Genomic DNA, 25,774 nt, shown 5'->3' on the forward strand with positions numbered 1-25,774 from the left:
AGTAAAGGGGAAGAAAAGGGAAGGGGCTAATAGAAATGAGGCAGTCTGAGGGAGGCAGTCATCAAAAGCAAATCACTAGAGAGGAGAAAGACAAGCATAACCAGTGGGTGGGGGTGAAGGGTAGAGAGAAAGACACAGATTGTAATCAAAAGTGTGAATGTGAATTGGATGAACTCTCCCATAAAATGGAAGCAGATAGCAGAATGTATTAAAAACCATAATCCTACATTATGTTGTTTGCAGGAAACACATTTGAAACAGAGAGACCCACACAGGATAAAGATAAAAGGCTGGAGCAGAATATGTTATGCTTCAGCTAAAGTAAAAAAATCAGGGGTAGCAATCCTGATCTCAGATAAAGCAAAACCCAAAATAGATCTTATCAGAAGAGATAAAGAAGGAAACTATATCCTGTTAAAAGGCCCCATAGACAATGAAGTAATATCATTACTAAATATATATACACCAAATAGTATGGCATCAAAATTCTTAGAGAAGTTGAGGGAGTTGCAGGAAGAAATAGACAGCAAAACTATAGTAGTGGGGGACCTCAACCCCCCCTCTCTGAACTAGATAAATGTAATTACAAAATTAACAAGAAAGAAGTTAAGGAGGTGAATAGAATGTAAGAAAAGTTAGGTATGATAGACCTCTGGAGAAAATTGAATGGGGATAGGAAGGAAGATACTTTTTTTTTCCGGCAGAACATGGCAGATACACAAAAATTGACCATGTAGGAAGGCATAAAAACCTCACAATCCAATGCAGAAAGGCAGAAATATTAAATTCATTTTTTTCAGATCATAATGCAATAAAATATATATAATAAAGGGCCATGGAAACATAGACTAAAAAGTAATTGGAAATGAAATAATCTAATATGAAAAAAGTGATTGGGCCGAACAACAAATTATAGAAACAATAACTTCATTGAAGAGAATGACAATAATGAGACAAACATTCCAAAATTTGTGGGATGCAGTGAATGCCATTATTAGGGGAAGTTTTATATCTCTAAATATTTACATGAATAAAATAGAAAAAGAGATTAATCATTGGGCACACAACTAAAAAAAAAACTATAAAAAGAGCAAATTAAAAATCCTTAATTAAAGACCAAATTAGAAATATTGAAAACCAAAGGAGAAATTAAGAAAATAGAAATTAAGAAAACTGTCGAACTAATAAATAAAACAAAGAGCTGGTTTTATGGAAAACAAAACAATGAAATAGATAGACCTTTGGTCAATTTAATTTAAAAAAAAAACCCAAAATATCATTATCAAAAATGAAAAGCTTGAATTCACCACCAAAGAAGAGGAAATTAAAACAATAGTTAAGAACATTTTGCCTAACTGTATGCCAATAAATTTGAAAATCTTAGTGAAATGAATATTTACAAAAGTATAAATTACCCAGATTAACGGAAAAGTAAGTAAAATACTTATATATCCCCATCTTAGAAATTACAGAAATTGAACAAGCTATTGATGAACTCCCCAGGAAAAAATCTCCAGGGCCAGATGGATTTACAAGTGAATTCTATCAAAAATTTTAAGAATAATTAATTCCAATACAGTATTTGGGAAAATAGCTGAAGAAGTCATCTTACTAAAATTCTTTTCATGATACCCTATGATGCTGATACCTATACTGGGAAAAGTCAAAACAGAGAAAGAAAATTATTTGCAGGGTTTTGGAGGAGAACTCAGTGAGTCCCTGCCTTTACTCTGCCATCTTGGCTCTGTCCCAAACATGTATTTTTAAATATTGTTTTAAAGCATTTGAGATTGTTGAAAATGGAGGACTTTTCATGCTACTTCTTCAATCTATCAGTTTAGATAAAACTGTTTCATTTGCATAGAAATAGAGAGATGGAATTGAACTATTTCTCACTAATCTATTTACAGGTATTTCTGTGCATACTATATATTTAGCAGTATACTAGGCACATTGTAAAAATGACAACATAAGACTGCTCAGGAGACTTGTACAATTTTGTTGGGATGAACACCCCCAAAGAATATCTGAATCAAAGACAAGGTAGTATTAAAAAAATAAAATGCTAAATTCTGTGATCATTATTAGTGTCCTGAAATAATATATAAAAATTACTAAGAATAAGCATAAGTATTGAAGTAAAGATTTTAAAAGCTTATTAAATAGCATAATAATCTTTAGAAGTGTCAATAGAGGAATAAGTAGGAATTCTTACAGAAAGAGAAAATTCAGGGCAGAAGGAGGAAGAGGCATGTGAGTTTACAAAAGGAACCCAAATCTGAGTGTAACTGTACCGGGAAATGAGGCTACCTATCCCCTATAGATTATAGCCCTTATTATAATGGGTGTTAAGGAGAGACCTGAGCCTCAGGAAGAAGGAATCATGATAGGACTCCGGAGGTGAAATGTTGGAGCTATTTATGCTATATTGTGACATGAACCAGCAGAGAGTAGTAAGGTTTTATAATTATATTCACTATTAGAAGGAAACATCCTTTACTAATTATTGATTCCTTGGTATCTGGATACTAATTATGATCCTGAATATCAGAGCCCTGTGAATTGTTTAGATTATCTTCAACCAAATTATAATTATTACTTCATTTTTATGGGAGTAACACCATCCTTCTGGCTCCTACATTTAGTCCCATTTGCATTTATTTATGTTTCAAGGTTATCTAGACTGAACAGTTAAATAAAACATTAATTCTACATGATATAGCATGTAAGTTGACTAATTTGAGGAAAATTTCAATAAACTGTTGACATATTTAAATCAACTTATCTCCCACATTTTATAGTATACAAGAACTATGTACAGGAAAGAGGCAAAAAAATTTTACCATAAATAATTTATGACATCTATTTATGTGAGCGTTATATACAAAAGTTCACCCTATACCAAACTTCACATGTTGTGCATCACTTTTAAATTCCTAACCTCTTTAACTAAATGCTTAGGATTGAACAAATTTTTAAAAATGTCATATAACTACCATCAAAAATGCATGTGTGGAGAGAGGTTATGTTGTATCCAAGTTTGGGTTCATTGCTATCTTGCTTTTTATGAACTTACTTATCTAAATTCCAAATTCAAAATTTGAAGATTCATTTGATGTATTATTCATCAGACATTGACAGACACTTAAGAAATAGATGAAAGCTAAAATATATACATTAAATTTTCTGTTGTTACTCTTTTAAAAATATTAATATTTATCCATAGTTGTTCAGTTAGGCAGAAATTGAGTATACAAAATGAAAATAATATTGATTTGTCAGAAGATGGATATGCTAGAACTTATTTCTCTGGAAAAAATGTTTTAAAATGATTTCTTAATAATGATTAAAATGACTAATATTTACATAGTGCTTTAAGGTTTGTAGAGTTCTTTTACATGTATTTTCTCATTTGATCCTCACAACAGCCCTATGAGAATAAGTTCTCTACTTCCTCCCTCATCTGACTGTTTCTCTGTCTCTGATTGTATCTATGCCTCTCTGTCTCTCTCTCTATCTGATTTTGCTTCTTTCTACATCTGTATATTTCTGTTTGTTCTGTTTCTGCCTCTGTCTCAACATGTCTCTTTTTTATGTCTGTCTCTATTTCTTTTCTTGGTGTCTCTTTTTCTCTCTGTCACTCTGTATATCAAAACCACTGAATGAAGCTATTATAAATCACTTTTGAATTCATGTCATGTTCTTTATCTGTTTTATTCCTCTAACTTTTTTGGCACTCAATAAGTCAACATTTCATATATTTTAACTATATAATTTCATTTTATTTCAAAGTCACATTAATTTTGAAGGCTTTATTTTTAATATTTGTGAAAAAATGGAAGAAGTAACTCATACAAGGTCCATGATATTCTTGATATTCTATTGCAAACGTCATTTAAAATGCTTGAATTTGTAACAATTATATACTGATGATAAAATGTATAGAGGGATCAAAGTCGTTGGGTTTTAGGGATGAAAACTAACTGCCTTATACATCATTAGGTCCACCCCCCCCCCACTTCTGCTAACTGAAGAAAGAGAAACCCTGCTTTGGGGAAGTGACTTGCCCTAGCTCATACCACTAATTCACAAAAGATCTAAGCCCAAAAAGTGTAATGACTCTCAATGCATTACTCTTTCCCCTATGTCATATAGCTCGTCAACCAAGTTAATTGGTTAAACAGAGGGAACCATAATTACTCTAACACGTTGATGTCTTGGTTTTTCAGGAATATATGAAAAACAATTACCCCACCAGTTTCATTATTTGCTTTTTAAAAAGGTATACTATCATGAAAATCATAAAAAAAATTTCCAAAATATTTCCTTTATGTCCCTCTCCAAATTTTCAGAATATAGACTTTCATGCCTCAGTACTTTTCACATATCTCTCAAAGAAGCTATTTTCTCCCCCCTCTTCTGGAAGATTCTTCTGAAATCTAGGGAAAAATAGTAATTCTCTGACCCTGAAAATAAATCTTCTCCCATCTTATGGTATCTATAATCCAATCTATCTTTCTAGCTAAAGGAAAAAAAAATAGTAGAATGTTACTTCCAAAGCTACATTTCAAATGTTCTGTTATTTTCTTACAGTTACCACTCAATGTATTAGGTTACTTTTCTTGGATAACCAATGAACTTAGCAATCCCAGGTCCTTACTAGTAATATAAAATGTTGTCAGTGTTTTTGTTGTTGTTGTTTTTGTTGCTTTTTTTCCAATTTGGACAGATATCTTTAGACTTAAACCTCAATCAGAAGTTCATTTCTTCACTTGAAACATTCTCATCAATATCTGCTGGCCCCAGTGTCTTATTTGTAATAACACATTCTACATCCAGTAATTATTTTGAGAATGGAATATGAACTTCCAGCTAGTTTGCTCACTCATTCCTGAAAATTTTCTGATTTGTTTTGCCCTGAAATGCCTTTATTTTAATTACATTTGTTTTCTCGTTCTTCAACCATATACTACTCACCCAACCTTTGTTTCCTACATCCAGGAAATCACTGACTTTCAACTGAATCTTACTCACAAATGGCACTAAGCTGCAGCCTACTTACATCTGCATCTTTTCCCACAGTTAAGAGAATTATTGTGAGTAACTTCGATATTCTTGCAGAATCTGTGGCTTTAGAAGTAAAGATAGGGAATACATTATGAAATGAAGTTAGAAAGACCTTAGTCAGAGAGTTGACTGCAAAGACATTTGTTGTCAAAGCTGGTACAACAAATCTGGGCCCCCTACTTGCAAATATATCTTCCATGCTTAATTTCAAATTGTTTTATACTATGCAATATTGAAATAATTAATTTGTATTAAATTTAACAATTTCTATTTTTGTTTTATATTATTTTATACTTATATACTTATATCTAATGCCTTTATATAATATATTTATATTTTACATATAAATAGATATGCTTATATAAAATATAAAGTTTTTTATAATACTTTATTAAGTTAAATGTCTGTTGAAAACTAATACTTCTGAGACAGTTTGAGAGCTATTATTTATTTGCACTTTTTTAAGAACTTTTTTTATTTTAAAAACAATGCAGTAAGATTGCTTTCCTTCTAGAGTCCAGTCTGATAGAAGGAATATTTCATTTGGTGGTATTGATGGAGAATGGATAAAACAGGACGGAAATTTTTAAACAGGGTATAATATAGTGGAATAACGTAGTACTGATTAATCTGTTCCTAAGAGGGAGATTTAGGATAGCAGCAATGCCTTGGTAGAGAAAGTGATGAAAGAAGTCTAAAAATAAATTTGACCTATTACAAATATTACCCTGGTCTGCTAAAAGATACCTCAGATTAGTGCTATTGCTATTGTAGCTTAAATGAATTATGAATTATTTAAGAATTGGGGGCTTGACAAGAGATCTGAATAAGCATATGTAATATGGTTTGTATTGGAGTAAAATATTATCCAAGCATCAAATGTTTAGCCGGTGAATGAAAGTTTTCAGCCAAACTGAGTAATGATTCTGGACTGCTCTGTTAGAGAAAAAAAGGGGGGTGGGTGGGAGGATAAATGACAGGAACTTCAAACTTCTTCATTTGATTTATTGTGATAGCTAATGTACCTACACCACTGGAATTATCTGAAAGCTAAATGTGATCATTCTGCTTTTACCTAGTTTCTACCATCAGATGATTTTTAAAAAAGGAACAAAAAGAAAAGAAAACATACATTATTTTTCTCCCAAATATGCTTTCTTCTCTGGGGTAGTCTTTAAATCCCTAGGATAATTTTTTTTTCTATTCCATTTGGAAAATCTCAGGTTTATGAAGAGTTTATCAGAATTGAAGCTGATTATTCTGTAGACCAGTGCTCTGTATTTTTTATTATATACTTATGCTAGTTAAGAACTCCTTAAAGATATTTGAAATAAACCCTCTATGTTGTTTCTTGCATTAATGAAATATTTCAATACATTTTAATCATATTTTTGTCCATAGTATACATCCAAGTTCTCCAAAGAGATAAAATTTAAATTTGAGGATTAGAGAAAAATTAAAATGGAGTAACCAAATTTAAATGAGATCAATTTAAAACTGCAAATATATATTACATATTCCATCATCTCCTAGATTTTCAGTTTTTCAAATACAATTCTCAGTTATAACTTTGCCCTAAAGCAACCTAACAGTAATTTAAACTTTACCTCTGAAAGAAGTTCATGGTCTTTCTTCCATAGCATTGCAGCAAATTAAAATATGAAGCCTTAGCAACATCTGAGATATTTTAAATGGCCACTCGGTGTACTATTTAACATTTTATTCATAAGAGGTAGAAATAACCCTTCTAAAAACAAAGTTTGAAGTCAAGTGTGTCTGGATTGGAACAACAATTAAGATGGTTAACTCAGTGTTCAAAGCCATTTAATTAAACCACTACAAGATAAATGGGAAAAGCAATGAATTTACATTTGATTTTTATATGCTCTAAAAACCTAGTTCATTGGAAGCCACCTGAAAACTTATATCAGCCAAATTGCAAGTAAGCAGAAATCCATTCTGCAATACCCTTTACAATTGTTTTAGCCATAGCTTGAAGCTGTAGAGCACTTACCACCTTCTGAGCCAGGCCATCACACTTTTTTCCACTGTAATTATGAGAAAGGTGTTTTTTTTTCCTGCTACCATTTGTTATTCCTAGAATTACTCACAAGGGCTAAGCAAATCAAGTCTGATATTTCTTGCATATAATAACCCTTTATATAATTTACCAAGTCCCCTTTAACTGTTAATAAGGCATAGTATAGCCAAGTCTCCCCACCATCTGAGTTTTATTCTTCTGGATGATAGCTAATCTATGAATCTATTAATGAATTTCTGATCTCACTGGTTTGGTTACTCCCTCTAACAGTGCAGATCATGTTCTAATCCTTTTATAAGCCTTGTTCACACTCTGTGACAAATTTTCTACCAAATGTTGACCCAATGTGCAAAATCTTCCTCTTAACATCACTTGGGCAGCAAGTGTAGCAAGCTGATTGTCCATCTGTTCTGAGAGCTTTATTTTCTCATGCTTTCATTTTCTTTGCTAGTCATGATTCTCTATGATTATAATAAACTAGGTCCTATTTATGGCCACTATTTGTTTATCCATTGTATTCTACCTGACCAACAATTTTGATTCTTTAAAGAATATTTTAAGAATCACAGAAATCAGTGTTGAAAAGATGGAGTTTTTTTCCAAGGGAAAACTAGGAATCATTGAAACTTCTGTGAAAGTTCCAAAAGTTCTGTTATTCTTCTTTCATGTTTCTTTTTCAATTCGGATTCCAGTTTATTGTCTAGTTGCCATATTTGTCGTGATAGAATAGCTCAATAGGCTATCCAACTTCATACCATGGTTTGATTAATAACTACTATTCTTTTAACATTAAATCTGCCGAGTGATTATGATACTCTTTAGGAAGGTTGGCAATATTCCAGGTGTTTAATGGAACCCATAAAAACTCAGGAGTATATAAGAGAATATCATTACCTATTAAAAAAAATCTTCCATTTTCCTTCTTCCTTAGCTGACAAGATAGTGACAAATACCATTAGTAGTCTCTGATTTTCATGTCTTCTTTAATGTGAATTAACTAGCAAATCTCGAGACCATATTGCCACTATTTTTATTCATTTAAATGAATTATTTATGGTCTTTATAAGATACTTATAACCCCTATACTAACTTCCTCGGTCCCACTGGGTAATTAGCTCAGGTTCTGCCTTCCTTGAACCTACAGAAAGGCAATATGAGACTGTATGAATTATCTATTGAAGAGATTAAACCAAGTTGCCTACCATGTGACTGTCTACCTGAACCACAAGTATCATGAGTCTCCTCAATTTCTTATACATGTTTGGTATATCTCTCCTAAAAGACTTTATGATCTTCACTGGCTGTGAAAGAGTATTTATTCTACAGACACCTAGACCTGGCATTCATTCCCAAACTCTAAATTCTCCAACACTTTGTTTAAGACTTTAAGTACAATGATGAATTAATATAGAATTAATGTATGAGATGCTGTAGTGTATTATGCAAAATATTAAAAATTTAAATCTAGAATCTATATTTGGTTTATGAGTACTGACTTTGTAGGTTTTCCTCTTTCAAGCAGAGCACTAACTCTCCCCACTTTCACCACAAAAAATTCAGATAATCAATCCACTGTGATCACATAGTTTGTGGAACATAGCAAAAAGATGGAAGAACACGAGGAAATAGGTCAAGTACTACTTTCCAAGCACATACACCTCATCATAAACCTTCAACTTCACATCATAGATGTGTAGGAATGGAAGTATTGAGGGAATTCTGGGAGGGAAGGGGGAAGTATGTTAATTGCAAGACTGAAGCTCAGAATGACCTGGAACTATTGCAAGAAACAAAGGGAAGAAATAAGGAATTTTAAAAACTGTTTCAAAAGGAAAATGATGATCACAAAAGGGATAAGAATTTTGCTTGCAGGGAATGAAATAATGATGACTGATGAAAAAAAGTGAAGCTCTTCAATTCTCTGTCAAGGTGATTTTCATTTCCACTGGAAATCAAGTAACAGAAAGTATTTCCTTCATACCCAAGATAATCCATCAGTAAACTTTTATTATACTCCCACTAAAGATCAGGCACTGTGTTAGGTACTAGAGGTAAAAATACAAAGGATGGCATATTCCGCACTCTTTAAGTTTACTTTATAATAGGGAAGACAACTAGCATATAATTCTGTGTATATATGTGTGAATATATACAAACACATGTATATATGTGGGCATGTATGTGTATAGAAACATATACATATGTATGTATGCATGTGTAAAATAGTATATCTCTATATTAATAAAAAATGTATGATAATGTATTGGTTTGTTATATAATTATGTAGTGGTATTCATAATACATGTGTTTGAATGTATACATAAACCACCTACATAAAAACCTACATTCATACATACACATGCATAAATAAAAGTTTTATGCAGACACGCATAAATTTGAGTTATCATTTAGGAGTTTCACATATTCATACACTTATTAATATATAATTTCATATGCAGCTGAATATTATAAATAGTATATATGTGTGTATATGCAAAATAAAGAGAATAAACATAAATATAAGAGAATGCAGTATAAGAAAGCTAAGGAGGAAGGATATTGGAAGTGGGTGGGGGGAATCACAAATTTCTTAATTTAGTTGGAACTCCAGATATGTCTTGAAGAAAGGTATTCTAAGAAGCAGCTATGAAAAGGACCACTGCAAAGGCAGGGGCATTTTGTTTCAGGAACAACAAGAAGGGCAAGGATGAAATGGTGTTTAATGAAGCTAGAATTAATCAAACAAGTAGGATTTATTAAGCTCTTACTATGAGCCAGGCACAATAATATTCTCCAGGGATAAAAAGAAAGGTGAAAATCCTAATCTCTTATCTCAAGTATCTCAAATTTTAATATTTAAGACAATAAGTACAAAACTACTTATTAAAACTTGTATGCAATGTAAATGGAAGGTAACCTCAAAGGGAATATACTGATTTAATAATGGAGGTAGAAACATTCCACACAAGTATTTGAGCTGAATCTTGAAGAAAGCCAGGGGAGGAAGTAGGCAGAGGTGGAAAAAGAGACCATTTCAGGAGTGGGAGACAGTAAGTAAAAAGGCACAGAATTTGGAGATGGAGTGGTATGTATGAGGAACATCAGAAGTCAGATATTGCTGAGTTGTAAAGCATGTGGTAAGGGAACAACGTGAAACAAAGGTCTGGAAAAGTCAGGAGGAGTCAGATTGTGAAGAGGTTTAAATGCCAAATACAACATTTTCTATTTGGTTCTGGAATTAATAAGGAGCTGCTGGTGAGAGTTTGCACCATGTTGGTGGTTTTATAAATGGAAAGAAAGGATATAGTGGAAAGATGTCATGAAGGTAAACCGAGAAAAACAAACAAACAAAAAATCCTTGGTTATATGGAATGAATGAGATAGAAGTTGGGGATGACACTGAGGTTATGAGCCTGAGTGATTGAGAGGATGGCGGGGCCCTAAACAGTTTTAAGAAAGTCAGGAGAAGGGGAAGATTTCTGAGGGGAAATGAAATCTGATTTGATCAGTTTGCTTACCACATGTTTCTAGTATATCCCATTTGAGTTACACAAAAGGCAGATGAGCCAGCTATGATTTTGAGACAACTAAGGACACTCAAAAGAAATATTCATTTAGTTAGGAAGAAAATCTGGATTAATATGAAAACTTACAGAACAGTGAGTATCCAGAATACTGCATTTAGCTGTGTGAAATGCAGCAGAGAGGGGACAAAGGATGAAGAATGAGAACAGACCATCAGATCATTGGCAGCCTTGGAGAGAGCAATTCAGTTTGAGTGATATGGTTGAAAGCCAGGTAGAAGTGAAGCAAGGAGTACTGAAAACTTAAAAAAAAATTGGCTGTGAAAGGAGGAGAGTACTAAAATAGCTTGAAGAAATGGTAGGATCTAGTGAAGGGTATGTGTGATATTTCATGCTCCTTAAAATTTAATTTTTTTTTATTTTGAACTTGACAAACAGAAAACATGATCATTTGTATATACAAAGTAAAACACAAAAGGGGAGAGGAGTTTGCATATGAAACCACAAATCTTGTTATGTATAACTTTTTTTTTTTTAAGTATCCAGCTCAAAACATTAGGCCCCAGCAGTTTTGCTTGTCTTTGTCACCATCTGAACTTCTTCTGATCTCTTCTGTACTTTTAAAAATACTCCTTTGGGGGAAGCTAGGCAGCACAGAAGATAGAGCACTGGCCCTGGATTCAGGAGGACCTGAGTTCAAATCCAGCCTCAGACACATAACATTTACTAAGCTGTGTGACCCTAGCAAGTCACTTAATCCCACTGCCCAACCCCCCCCCAAAATGCTTCATTGATGTTTTTATTCTTTTTGGTTTAGGTAGGGGAAGAATGTGATAGGTATACCTAATTTCCTCTCATCTTCTACACCCCCCCCAAAAAACCCCACACAATTCCTTGTAACAAGTTAGGATATTTAAGCAAAATAAATCAAGACATTGTAGGTTTGAGTCTGTTCCTCTGATCAGTTACATCTGAGTCAATATGTGGGAAGCATGATGCAACATTGGTCCTCTAGAGTAATGGAGTCAGAGAAAAGATCATTGCATTGAATAGAATTCTGGCCATTCAAGGTTGCTTTTTCTTTAATGTTGTAATCATTGTATAAATTGACCTTTTGGTTCTAATCCCCTCTCTCTACATCAGTACACAGATTTTTGTTTTGCTTTTCTCATCCTTGACAATTTGATGTATATGAGGTAGAACTTCAATGTACTCTTAGTTCACATTTCTCTTCAGTAATTTGGAGCATTTTTCCTATGGTTATTGATGGTTCTAATGTCTCCTTTGTAAACGTCCTGCTATACCTATGGTTTGACTATTCATTTATTACACAATGGACCATATTCTTATGTAATTGTATCAAGTTCCTATACATCCTTATATTAGACCTTTATCAGATATTTGGGGCAAAGATTTACTATTTATTTTCTCACTCTTACTGTAACACATTTGTTCGTGAAAACCTTTTAATGCTAGGTAATCAAAATTGCCATTTCTTTTCTCTACTGATCCTCTCTGTCTCTTGTTTAGTCCAGCTCTCTTCCACTCTCTATAACTGAGAGGTTTTGCCCACTTCTCAGGGTTGTTGTGAAGATCAAATGAGATAACATTTATGAAGCTGCAGTGTCTGGTACATAATAGGTGCCATATGAATGTCCTTCACTTTCTCTTTCTTTCTCTTTTTATGTTTTTATGATACAAATTTATATGTAAGTCATGGCTTTTTCCCTAAAATTATAGAATCAATAGTCCCATTTTTTCGGTGACCCAATTAAATTATTTTTTGGGAGGGGGATTGTGTTCATTTCTGGGTATTATATTTTAGCAAGGTCATCAATTTATTTCTTCACACAAGTTTTAATTTGATACCTCTCATGACATGAATTCATTAGATCCTCCAATGTTATCCTAGAGGAGTACGAGACCAGTCAGTTTCTTTAACACTGATATTTGGAATCAGAAAACCAAGATTCATGATCCAGCTATGACACTTGTTGTGTACCCTGGAAGAAGTCATTTCATCACTTTTAGTTTCATCTCCAGAAAAATATCTTTAAAGTGTCCTTCCTTGTTGAAGGAAAAGCAGAAATATGAACTAAATAGCATTTAGTATTTCTAATTTTCCTATAGATCTCAAATAGCACATTATCCCCTTTCATGTCTTGTTTCCAGCACAAAAGACATGTCTTTTTTTTTTCCTGTTCTTATCATTCTGCTACCTGCTGCTTTCTCGGCTATGTTGTTTCAGCATTCTTCTTATAAGCCATATTATTCTTTTCCATTCACCTTCAGCTTCCTGCCTTTTCTTCAGTCTTCTGAAATGCTTTTTAAAAATCTGTATTAGTCAAAGAATTTGTTGCTATCATTCTTTTATTCCTATTCCTCCATTTTCTCATCTCTCTCAAATCTGTTTTCCTGAAAGCTGGGATTTATATTAATTTATGCACTGCTTTTAATTTTTTCATGACATGAAAAAGAAGAGATGAAATGTTCGCTTTCTCCCAAGCTTCCTAAAATCTATATTTAAGCATAAAATTTCAACTTATTAGACATTGAATAATATTTTTATCATAATTACCTTGACAAACACACATATAAATATTTCCCAATGTAAAGAATGGAAAACGGTGATTACATACAAATCAGTTATTCTTTATTATGTGTAACTTGTCCATTAAAAATAATGCTATCAAATATCAATTGGACTTTGCTGATAAAACACAATCCTTTAACTCTTCTGCAATTCATTCTCATATTTTACACAGTATATCCACATATCTTCTCTACTTATACCCTAGACAGTACTCCCTCTACTTTTTCATCATACATTGGTATCTCCTACATTACAGAGAAAATGGAGGGCATTTGATGTCAGAATTCTTCTCTCCTACTTTAAGGCCAAAACTTTGCCTTAATTTGTTTTTTAATCCATTTACCTTTTTTTCTCTTCCAAAAATTTGATTCTATAATCATTTCCCTTCTCTATAGAGTATTCAATCTCTTTCTATCTATTGGGTCCTCTAATAGATGGCCATTCCTACTTCCAGCAAATATGTTCGTATTTCTCCATCCTCAAAGAATCTTTTCCAAAGATCCTTATTTCTGTTGAGAATACTATCATGCTTCCAGTCAGCTTGTCTCTCAATCTCAGAAACCCCCTTTGCTTTTTGCAATAATTTTGCCACAATAATTTGCCACGTCTTATCCATTATGCCTCCTCAAAATCTCCCATATTTATCCCCTTGTCTCTAGTAACATAGTCATGACTGTAGTTAAGGGCCTCATCAACTCTTGACTGGATTATTAAGAGAGGTTTCATTTTTTTTCTGTCTGACACAAATCTCTATACTCTCTAGTTAATCCCCCAAATAGCAGTTGAAGTTTTATTCCCAAAGTAATGTCTTAAATCATTCCCATATCATGTCATTCCTCTGTTTCCTATTGCTTCTAGAACAAAATACAAACTGTTTCATTCAGCGTTTTAAAGCCTTTCACAATCTCAGCCTACCCTACATTTTTAGACTTGTTATATATTCCTCACCCTCAAACACTCTCATTTCTAGGCAAGCTATACACCCTCCCCTTATTCACATACAACAATCTATTTCCTGTGCATTACCTTTATACAGGGTGTCTAACATAACTGGAATAAACTTTCTTCTCATTTTATGCCCCTTAGATTCCCTAAGTACTTCAAAACTCAGATCAAATTCTATCTTTTTCATGAATCCTTTCCTGATAATGCCATACACCTCCTCTGATAATAGTAAACCCATAAATTTACTTGGATTTATTTTGTTTACATTAGAGTTACCTATATTGATCAAATAAAACAGTGAATTAATTTCTTGTTATATGTCAGATAACATGCTAGGCAAATAGATGATACAAAGAAAACCATCTTTAAATTGCATTTTATTTATTGGAAATGTATTCATTATCCTCCCCACTCCATTTTTTTTTTACAGTAAGTTTTTGAGGGGAGAGATTATTTTATTTTTATTACCAAAATTTTGCACAGTATAGATAGGGAGAAAGATAGCAACCAGACCTGTGATTGCATTAGTACAAAGAACTTTCTGTGAGTGAAAAACAAAAAAAAAATCCAATAACAAAACAATGTAGAACAATAACTTTTTCTGCAACTTATGGTATTAGAGTTGCCTAGAGCAGTGCCAGCTTAAGTGAATTATGAGTTACCCAGCCAGGATGTACCAAGGGTGGAACTTAAATCCAAGTTGTCCTTGTTCTAAGGCTAGTCTTCTATCTAAAGCATGTCCTGGTAAATAGTAGGTATCTCATAAATGCTTGTTGATTTATATATTCCACCATAGGTTATAGTGATGTCTTTTTCATATAAGCTATCTCATTCTTAAATAATAAACTAAATACTTGTAAGATTAGGTAAATACCAATATTACTAGCCAAGAGATATCTAGATCATACACACACACACACCACACACACACACACACACACATATAATTTACTACATCATGCCTTACTGTAAGGTCTGTGACAGGTTTCCTGAATTCATCATTATTTTCTTCCTTTTGGTCAAATGTTCCCTACTATCATTCCATTAGGATTTTATTTATATATATTTTTCCTCTGGTTCTCCCTCAACATATTCCATGTTCTTATCCATTTTTTCCATATACAACCATATTTCCTAAAGGGATATTGTTAATATAATCTTTCATCAACATATTGTTGTCATGGATCACTTCCCACAGTCACTTTTTTTACTTTTGGGTCAAAATTTTCCTGCTCAAATTAAAATTTGTAGTTCACCTTTTCATAATTTATGCTTTCTGTATTTGTGGACATGATACTTGCACATATGAAGCTATGGTTTCATTTATTTTTTTTTACCCTCTTCTTGGGTATTGTCTCTTGTGAGCAACTTGTTATTTCTAGTGATATTCTATTTCCCTTATGATACCTAACATTCCCTGAGGTATCTGGCTTTATGGATATGCGTTGGCAATCTTCTTTATCACCTTCCATTTTCAGCTTAAAAAAGCATTTGACAAAAAAAACAAGAGGATAGTATTCCTATACATTAATCCTTTTTCTCAAAATATCTTTCTTAAACGTAGCACTGATGAACCTGCCTCCTGTGCATGTAATGTCATCAGGTTCTTGCCCAGAAGTTTATAATCCATAGCAATATATTCCAGAATTCTTCTTTAAGTATAATTTGTCTCCAGATAAATCATTAGAAGTGACTGAGTGGTAGGTATTATGTTAGACAAGTCTCAGAATGTTTTCTGTCAAATCCTAGGTAATATTGTAAGAGCAAAAAATAAAAAATAAAAAAAAAATACCACCATATGATCCTGTCATATTGAGAAATGCCCATTTCAGTTAACTTCAACAAGGAGTTAACAGTCCCCACAATTAGTTTCTTTTTCCTCTGGCCAGTGACCTCTAGATGAGCTTCTTTTGATGTCACTTGTGTACACCTACGACCATTTTTTGATGCAAAGTGAGCTATTTCTTCTTTGGAGGGTGTAGCTTCTAACCATTGTTGAATATACTTCAAACCAATTACTTTCCTTTTCTAAGTCAATTTTTTCTTTCTATCCCCCTTACTCAGGAATGAATTTCTCCCCTATGTTTCCTCCTAAATATATATTTCTTCCATTCTTTAAAAGAACCTTTTTTTGTGAGGCAATTGGGGTTAAGTAACTTGCCCATGGTCACATGGCTAGTAAGTACCATGTGCGTGAGGCTAGGATTTGAGCTCAGGCCCTTTTGACTCCAGGGCTGATGCCTTGTCCACTGTGCCACCTGGCTGCCCCGGAAAAGAACATTTCTAAGAGTAGTAAGATATTCTTCCTTCACTATCTCATTTTTCTCTCCTTTTATTTTTTTCAATTATTTATTTGTTTGTAGTTTTCAACATTCATGTCCACAAAACTTTAAGTTCCAAATTTTTCGCCATCCCTTCCCTCCACCACCCCAAGATGGTGTGGAATTTGATATAGCCTCTACATATACATTAAACTTACTTAAACATTAGTCATGTTGAAAAGAAGAACTAGAACCAATGGGAAAAACCACAAGAATGAAGGGAGACAAAAGAGAGGGAGCAAATAATATGATTTGATCTGTAGTCAGACTCCATAATTCCTTCTTTGGATGTGGATAGCATTTTCCATCACAAATCTTTTGGAAGTATCTTAGATCATTACATTTCTAAGAAGAGATAAGTTTATCAAGGTTAATCATCATGCAATGTGGCTGTTAGTGTGTACAATGTTCTCCTAGTTCTGCTCATTTTACTCAGCATCAGTTCATAGAAGTGTTTCTATTTTTTTCTGAAGTCAGCCTGCTCATCATTCCTTATAGAATGATAGTATTTCATTACATTCATATACCACAACTTGTGCAGACACTCCCCAACTGATGGGCATCCCCCCAATTTCCAATTCTTTGCCACCACAGAAAGAGCTGCTCTAAATATTTTTTGTGCCTGTGGGTCCTTTTCCCATTTGTATGATCTCTTTGGGATACATTGCTAGAAGTCGTATGTCCAGTTGTATAGCCCTGTGGGCATAGTTCCAAATTGCTTTCGAGAATGGTTGGATCTGTTCAAACTCCCCAAATAATGCATTAGTGTTTTAAATTTCTCCAGAATTTATCATTTTCCTATTTTGTCATGTTAGCCAATCTTATATGCGTGATATGGTACCTCAGAGGTGATTTGATTTTCATTTCTCTAATCAATAGTGATTTAGAAAACAAGTAAAATAGATAAAACTTTGGTTAATTTGGTTAAAAACAAGAAAGAAAACCAAATTACCAGTATCAAAAATGAAAAGCTTGAATTCACCACCAATGAAGAGGAAATTAAAACAATACTTATGAAACATTTTGCCCAAATGTATGTCAATAAATTTGAGAATGAAATAGATGAATATTTGCAAAAATATAAATTGCTCATTTAACAGAAAAGGAAGTAAAATACTTAAATAATTCGGTTTCAGAAAAAGAAATTGAGCAAATCATAAATGGACTCTCTAGGAAAAAAAATCTCAAGGAAAGATGGATTTAGAAGTGAATTATATTCAAAATTTAAAGAACAGTTAATTCCAATACTCTATAAACTATTTCAGGAAATAAGCATCCTATTAAGTTTAAATTCTTTTTGTGATACAAATATGTTACTGATACCTAAACTGGAAAGAGTCAAAACAGAGAAAGAAAATTATAGATCAATTTCCCCAATATATATAGAAGCTAAAATTTTAAATAAAATATTAGCAAAAGGGCTACATCAGTTTATCATGAGAATGATACACTACAGCCAGGAAAGATTTATACCACAAATGTGGGGTGGGTTTAATATTTGGATTACTATCAGCATAATTGATCATAATCAACAGCAAAATTTATAGAAACCACATGATCATTTCAATAGATGCAGAAAAAGCTTTTGACAAAATACCACACTCATTCCTATTTAAAATACTAGAGGGGGGCAGCTAGGTGGTGCAGTGGATAGAACACCGGCCTTGAAGTCAGGAGAACCTGAGTTCAAATCCGGCCTCAGACCAAACACTTGACACTTACTAGCTGTGTGACCCTGGGCAAGGCACTTAACCCCAACTGCCTAAAAAAAAATAAAATAAAATAAAATAAAATAAAATACCAGAGAGCATAGGAAGAAATGGAGTCTTTCTTAAAATAATAAGTAGTATTTTCCTATAACCATCAGTAAGCATTTTATAATTAATGGGGATAAGCTAGAAGCATTCCCAATAACATCAGGTGTGAAATAAGGATGTCCCTATGTAGGGACATAAACAGTTTGCCCTTATTCAGTAACATTGTTTTTTCCTTTAATGTTTACCTTTTTATGTCTCTCTTTAGTCTTCTTTTTGAAAATCAAATTTTCTGTTGAGCTCTGGTCTTTTCATCAGGAAGCTTTGGAAGTCCACTTTTTCATTGAATGTCCATTTCCTCCCCTGAAAAATTCTGCTCAATTTTGTTGTGTAGTTGATCTTTGGTTGTTATCCAAGATCCTTTTGCCTTATGGAATATTGTAATTCAAGCCCTGTGATCTTTTAATGTAGAAGCTGCAAGGTCCTGCAGAATCCTGAGTGTGGTTCCACAATAGCTATTTTTTTTTCTTTCTGAATACTTGCAGTATTTTCTCCTTGATCTGCTAATTCTGGAATTTGATTATGTTACTTGGCATTTTCAATTTGAGATTCCTTTCAGGAGGTTATAGGTGGATTTTTTTTTTCAAAAAGCTGTGCACAGCCTTTAATTTAATTGTCATTTGTGTTGAGGGGGCTAAGACCCTGCCCCAATTTGGTATGGATAGTCACATGATACAAATTTATGGGTTACTGGTGTGAGCAGAACAAGATGATGCCATGAATTTTACTCTTCCATTTTGTCCTTCTTGCCTGTCTCCTGCCCCTTAAAAGAGGGTGTGAGGTTTCCACATGGGACTAAGTGATCTAGTTGTTGGCCAAACTCCAGATGACCTTGGAAAGGTCAGTGGTCTCTGGGTGAATCTTGGGTATTGAGTCCTGGTCTCTCAGCATAGTGGTATGAGGAGTCTCCTGCACAGTATCAAAGTCACTGGTGATCCCAAATTCAACCCCATGTCATCCATCCTGATGTAAAGCTTCCCAATGGAGCCAGAGGAGTTACCTTCCTTGTGTGACACTCCATTCCTGGTCAGGACTTCAGATAACTCCTTGAGGAAGGGCTTGAACTCCTGGTTCTGGCTCAGCAGGAGGATGGAACATTTGAACCAAGTGACGGTGACAGGAAAGCTGAAGAAAGATCTCTGTTCCTCCTATCTCTGACACAGAATGTGTGTTCAAACATCATCTACATTTTTCTGCCAAGATCAGAGGATGACTTAGTGATAATTAGAAAAAAATTTCTTCTACGTGTAGTGTCTTCTGGAATCTTTGCACGCTAACCATGTTCTTGGTCACATGGAATGGTTTCCCTTCTGTTTCAATGGTAAATTCCCCCATCTCTTTGAGCAGACTGTTCATCTTGGTGACAAAGTCCTTATCATAGGCAGCCAGGTAGTCCAGGATCAGCTCGGCATCCTTCTTGTAGGTTCTGTCAATGGTAACCTTGCTTGACTCAAACAGAACCATATTCAGTGTTCTGGGTTCCTTGAATAGCTTCTCTGCTACCAGTGGGACTTTGGTGGCCTTCAAGTGGAAAGAGAGGTCATAGCAGGAGTGGTGGGTGCATGCAATTATCTCAATCTAGTCATAGGACATTTTCACCTTGGTATTCCAACCACAAGTGTTATGAGCCATCTTGCTGTCCATGTGCTGCCTGAATAGAAGCTTCTCTGGGGACACCCCAACCTTGGTGAGGTAGAGTTAGATTTGGCTGATAAAATACCCCAAAACAGGATTGTTGATCACACCATGCTCCACAACATTCCCAAGGCTCATCTTGTGTGGAGGCTGGTCACTGACCTGAATAAAACTTGGGGTGGTGTTTCTCCTTGGGGTCAACAAAGTGCTCAGTCTCTGCCATAGTGAATTCTCTGGTCCAAATCAGTCTTGACTGAGGGGAGATCTCATTCTGGAAGAAGCTGTCAATCTGGGTAGCAGCAAAGGGCAGCTTTTCCTGATTGAATTCCAAAAGCTTCCTGAGGTTGAAGAAGATCCCCTGGGTCACCTCCAGACTCAGGTTACCAGGCATGTTCCCTCCAGCCTGATGAAAATCTTGAACACTAAGTTGAATGACATGGCAGGGGAAGCAGATCATTTACAGTCGTGGGTGACTTGACATTGTAGTTCACAAAGAGGTCTGAGAGCTATTCCTGCCTGTAGTTGTCCAGCTGGATCAAGATGCTTTCAATATCAGATTTTTTTCTGAGCTGAACATTTCTTATCAGGCATTTGCAGGTGAGCTTTCAAGAGATGATCAGCATGAAGATATTCTCCATTTTTCACATCTTTCACCATGAGGTCAGCAAATTTGTCAATGTGGCCGAATGTTTTAAGAACAGGCTCTCGGGTGAGCATTATGCAGTCAATCTCCAAGATGTGCTTCTCTTAGATAAAATGCTGCCACCACAGCTGGATGATGTTATTTTTCAAGGTACACCCCACAAGCCTCAGGTCATACAGACCGCTGACCCCCCCGCAAATTGCAAACTCTTGGTAATAGAAGAACTTCCACTTGAGGGTGTCTTCCAGTTTAACAGAGATGATTATGTCATCTTTGGGCTGAAGCACCAACTCCTTGGCCTCCAAAATCCTCTTATGGGCCTTAAGCTCTACCACAGCTCTGCTGCTATTGACCTGGGAGGCTTTGTCTTCTTTCAGCTTTCTCATCAGATCCCCTTGCTGCCACAGTGCCAGGTGGAAAGGGCTGAGGAAGGCCTCAGCCTAGGGCTGCTCTATGTCCATGCTGTTGCTGGTGTCCGGCTATGAAGGAGAAGAAGGGGTGGAGGAGGGGGTCTTGGGAATCACGATCTCCTTTGGGTTTGCTGAGATGGGGTTTGCTACTGGCTTGCCATCATGCCTCCAATCCTGGACTGGTGCAGGAGGGACCTTTCTGGTTAATCCCCAAGACTCTCGAGCTAAAAGACTGTTGCACCTCTTCTTTCTGCTGGCTCCACTGTTTCAGGATTTTTCCTGGGGAGATATTTTGCCGGTTTTTCAAGGTCAATAGGGGAAAACGAGAGCAACTTACTGCTTACTTCACCCTCTTGGCTCCCAGAAGTCATTCTTGTCTTTTTCTTTCTTTCTTTTTTTTAAGGTAGTTGGGGTTAAATGACTCGCCCAGGGTCACACAGGTAGTAAGTGTGAAGTGTTTGGTCTGAGGCTGGATTTGAACTCAGGTCCTCCTGACTTTAGGGCTGGTGCTCTATCCACTTTGCCAACTAGCTGTACCTCTCTCTTTCTTTTTAATGACTAATAAATAATATAGTTTATTAACAACTATTAATTATTATTAATACTGATATTCAGAGGCACTTTGCATATACTCCTTTCTTTTGAGATTATCTTCAAATTTTCTGGTATATATATTGTTTACATGTTTGTCCCCTTTATATTTCATTTTGTTATTATTATGTATTTATTATTACATTAATATGTGTTTATAGAATAAAACAAGTATTTCTATAATACAGTACAATAAAAAAGATGATTGTACCTGAAACTCCAAATCTATTATGTACAACTTGCTATTCTTTTCAAATATACACTAAAATTAGTAGGTAAATTTTTTTTTACCCTCCCCCACCCTGCCCTAGAGATTGCTGTTATTGGACATATATACATACATACATACACACACACACACACACACACACACATATGCATGTATATATATACACATATGTAAAAATTATTGTATATGTTCTTCTAGTTATCATTTTTTCTCTGAATGCTGTCTTTCTTCATATGTCCTTTATTGTTACAGTACTTAAAAATAGTAAAAAATAACTTATTCAGTCAAAGTAGTTCTTCAAGCAATATTGTTGCACTATGTATTGCATTTAAATGATAAAAACCCTCTGTTTTGGGAATACCAGCTATTACCCTGAATCTCATCCAGGAGTAAAGTTAATGAATAATTGACAATAGCTAATTAGAATGGTAAATGTAGAGAAGTCTGTAGAATAATTAAAGCTTATGGGTCATCCTAATGAAGATTTAGAAACAGTATTGCTTCTCTCTAGATTTTGGTTTTCTTTAGGAGCTGGGAGAGTAGTAGTAATTCACTTAGAATTTTCCAACACATGTATTGTCACCTTTCTTTTATCATAGAATCCCAAGCACAGAATCTCAGGTTAGAAAGAGAATTCAGGGGCCAGTTGGGCTGACTTAACCTTCTGCAAATGGTAATTCAGGCTTTGATTGAACCTGTTTCCTCCCAATGTAGCTTACTCTACCTTTGTGCAGCTCTAATTGTCATCCACCTTATATATTTTCCCTTTTGAAACAAACTTGTTCTTCACTATGCTCCCCATTCAAGTACTTGAAGAAATATATGATAGCCTTCCAAGTCTTCTCTTCTCCAAACTAGGTATTCCCAAAGTTCCTTCAACCAATCCTTATAGTTCATAAAATCAAAGAAAGCCCTTCACTGTTGTAGTTGCCAGTTGATAGAATTATAGCCTCGGGCAAAGGTCTTGACTTCTGAAACTGCTTCCTGCTGGCAAGGGGCATAGAATTGTCCCTGCCTCAAAGGGGCCCCAAAGAAGAGGTTGACTGAAGCCCAGCACAGGCTGCATCCAGGGAATGATAGGGGGGCATTGGTTGGTTCCCACTGTTTGCTATCAACTGTAGGTGGAGCCTGTAGTCTGGAAAATACAAATCTGACAGAAAAGACTGTAGGGCCCAGATATGGCAGGATAAAACATCTTTAGCCCTGTTTGGATTCAGGTAGTTTTCCAACCATGCTATATCAAATCCACATTGTAGCCAGACTCAGGAATAGCCAGGTAGGTAACATTATTTTTCTTCTTTTTTTTTCTTTTTTTTCCTGGGTTTCCAATTGAGAAATTTATTTAAGCAGATCAAATAAAACAGGTACTTCCTTGTCTCTGCACCTCAGAAAATGTATTAGGCCTCTTGGTAGTAAAGTGTGGTTTGTGCTGGTGATGCAGAACTCTGGGGCAGAGGGAACTTGATTTTGGAGTCATAAAACTGCTTGACTGCAGGCTGGTGGCACTTGCTGGCATGAATTTCTTCTACTTTCATGATCTAGATGGATTGGGCCTGGGCACGGTGATGGGCTCCCATATCTCCATGGCACTGAGGGACGGCACCAGCAGTGGTCAGGTCCCTGTACTTCCTATATATGTTGTGGGTTTCACTCCTGGAATTGCAGTGCAGTCAGATGTCAAAGTTTTTTACCCTAAGATGGGACTTTTCAAAGACCTGTCCACAGTATAAAATTTCTCCAGAAGACTTTATCTTTTTCAGCTGGGAAATGAAGTCCCAGAATTAGTTCTTTGCTACAACATGATTAGGAGCAAAGATCCATATCAGGTAAAGAGGCAGCACTGGCCTCTTGGGAGTAGGCAGGCAGCTTCCAACTACCTTATACTTTCTCAGGGTGCCTAAGGCCTTCATGGTGCTGCCACCTCCCTCCCCGCCAACCCACAAAATGGTAATCTTACTTTTCAAAGGAACACAATAGGAAACTGAGCCAGGAGGATCCCATCTTAGACTAGGACTAAAATTGTCCTCTCAGCTTTTCCCCATGCTACTTCCCACCAGTATCACATTCTCTGAGTAGCTTGTGGCATTTCTCTCAGATAGTGGATCATTGATTATCATTGGATTATGATCCATCAGACAACTCAAAACCCCATGAGCTTTTATTTCAAATAACAAGCTTTTATTTTTTTTTGTTTCAAATAGTGAAGCTAATCAGAGGTTAAGGGGGAAAAAAATTTTGTCCAGGAATTTACATCTCAAATTTAAATTTGTCCTGGTGTAAAAAGCCAATCATTAGAGATTATTTCTGTATATTTGCAAATTCTCAGCGAGACAAAACCAAACAAACTTTTTAGCAAGTTTACAAAATAAAATAATTACCAATAATAGACAAATTATTTAAAGGTAACCAAATTATAAAAAGCCATTTGCCATAACTGATACAAAAAGTTCACCAATTTGAAACTTGAAATAAACTCATTACCAATCAGGTGAATTCAGTTTTGTTAAATGCATTTCCAAATTACTTTGTGCACAGAATCAACATCTCATCGTTAACAGTTAATACTACAACTTTAAAAGAGTCTTCTTGCCTAAGTTTGGAGGCTAGCTTCTTTACCTTCAGCAGGATGTGCTGAACCTGAGTAATGCTTTCAGGTAAAACTTGACCTAGACATCAAAGCCATTGCCAGAGGGGCCCATGCTGTACCTGCTGTCCCTTCCCCCTCCTTCCTTTCCTTATGTGGGGGAGGGCAAAATCAAAGGTGAGGGGCAAAATGTGAAACTATTCTCCTATGAGAGGTGTTAACAGATACTCAAGGCAAGGGAGTAAGCACAGTAATAGGAAAGTATTTCAAAACTCCTTAATGATCAATCACAAAACCTCCAGAATCTGCGAAGATAATTTTAGCTGTTCCAACTTTTCCCCATAACCTGCATGAAGAAGGATTCAGGGGTGTAGAGGGAAGGGAATAAGTAAGCCTCAGAGAACCAAAAAGCAACTACAGTTTTTCCCAATTCCCTAGCACCCAGAGAATTGACAGAATTGGGCATATGCTTTCAGATAGGGTGTCAGTCCTTGTCCTCTATGCTGCAGAAGGCATGCCCAGGTCTATGGCCTCAAACTAAACCAGTGGACTGAGAGCCTGAGAGCATCAGGATAAATGTGAGACAGCCTCATAACTGTCTGCCTGAAAAGCACCTCCAAGCCCTGGTGCTTGGAGAGCAACCCCAACTACAGAGCAAGAAGAGTGGAGGCTTGCATATCTTCCAGCCTTGGCTGGAGAAGAACTTGGGGTTAGGCAGTTTACCCTTATGGGCCACTAAAATGTTGAGATTTAGGGGTTTAGGGTTCTGGGACCCCCAAATCATTACACCTGGGTCCTGCGCAAAAGAATTAGACCCAAGCCTTCTTTCAGCCAAACACAAGGTTTATTAGAACATCTGTCACATTGGGCAGACTCTTAAAGAGTCTGAACATTAGTGAGCTATTCGCTACATTATGAGAATCTGAGCCCATTCTTCTCTTGAAAAAAGAATATTCTGCTTTTGGTCACCAGTAGTTGTTTCTTGTTACTGAAATAAACATAAATCTACTAAAAATCCTGCAGGTTAATGGAACATTCCCTTTACCCTCCATAGTTACTTATTTTCTTGCTGTTGTTTTCCACAGCAAAATGACAGTTTGTAACCATCTATTACAACTACTACTACTATGCCTATGACTATGATGATGATGATGTGTATGTCTTTCCTCTTCACTGCATCTCTGTATTCCACTCTGAATTTATGTAAATTTGAGTTTCATTTAAATGTTCAAAGAAATTTATGATAGTTTTGCCAACTTCTGTCATACACTACCCTGTAGAAAAATTAATATTTATGATACTGGGGTTATAGCGTTACCAATATACAATGGTGTTTTTCAGGCTTTTCATAATTTAATACCTAATATCACATGATTA

General features: G+C 35.2%; 1 pseudogene; it reads right to left on the minus strand.

Moving 5' to 3' along the window:
* Positions 1–19,029: 19,029 nt before the first annotated feature.
* Positions 19,030–21,044, minus strand: LOC110202271 (glycine--tRNA ligase pseudogene; annotated as a pseudogene).
* Positions 21,045–25,774: the final 4,730 nt, after the last annotated feature.

Source organism: Phascolarctos cinereus, unplaced genomic scaffold, assembly GCF_003287225.1.
Source record: "Phascolarctos cinereus isolate Bilbo 61053 unplaced genomic scaffold, phaCin_HiC Scaffold_7;HRSCAF=346, whole genome shotgun sequence".
NCBI classification, from domain to species: domain Eukaryota; kingdom Metazoa; phylum Chordata; class Mammalia; order Diprotodontia; family Phascolarctidae; genus Phascolarctos; species Phascolarctos cinereus.